General features: G+C 39.1%; 1 pseudogene; it reads left to right on the top strand.

Annotated features, from left to right (window-relative positions):
• LOC107691186 (protein SSUH2 homolog) overlaps positions 1–634 on the top strand; it is a 7356-nt pseudogene that overhangs the window by 4649 nt on the left and 2073 nt on the right.

The following is a 634-nucleotide window of genomic DNA, read 5'->3' as shown; positions in this document are numbered from 1 at the left end:
CCTGATATAGGTTTTCTGAGCGCACACATCCAAAACACACACACAGAAAGCGACTGTCACATGGCATGTGAGTAAACTAAGTTCTCTTTCATGTCTTATTGTGCTTAAACTGTCAAATACACACACGGTTATGTTAAAAACACGTAACAAAAGCAGTCAGTTATGTCTGTGAAGGTAAACAGCTGGGAAAGAAACCACATGTTTATATTAGATGTAGCATTTGGACCAATCAGACACACAACTATTTGTTATATTTAACAAATAATCTCTAATGCCCCCTTCACCTAACCAAAGGGCCAACTATGAGGGTCTATGGACCCTTCCCCCGAAATGCATCTAACACCTCAGAAAGGCAGAACAGGCCTCTGGTTCCATGGCAACCAATGCTGATATCACTGGTTTTATTGCCCAAAGGAATGCGGACAGAGAAACTCACAATTCATTTACCCTTAGGAAAGACACACGATGCCCATAAAAAGGGACTCTTCTCTAATTAATTCATAGAAAAACCTTTCTGTGAATGAACACACATATCCTTCAGGTCATTGTGTATGTTATTGCTGTCGTGTATATTGTCTGTTGTATTGTAGATTGTTTTATGCATGCTTATGATAGAACCAACCATTCATGTAAA

This window comes from Sinocyclocheilus anshuiensis, unplaced genomic scaffold, assembly GCF_001515605.1.
Source record: "Sinocyclocheilus anshuiensis isolate Anshui unplaced genomic scaffold, SAMN03320099.WGS_v1.1 scaffold338, whole genome shotgun sequence".
In the NCBI taxonomy this organism is placed as follows: Eukaryota; Metazoa; Chordata; class Actinopteri; order Cypriniformes; family Cyprinidae; genus Sinocyclocheilus; species Sinocyclocheilus anshuiensis.
Note: the sequence above shows the minus strand (reverse complement) of the source record. Positions and strands in the feature narration are given on the sequence as shown.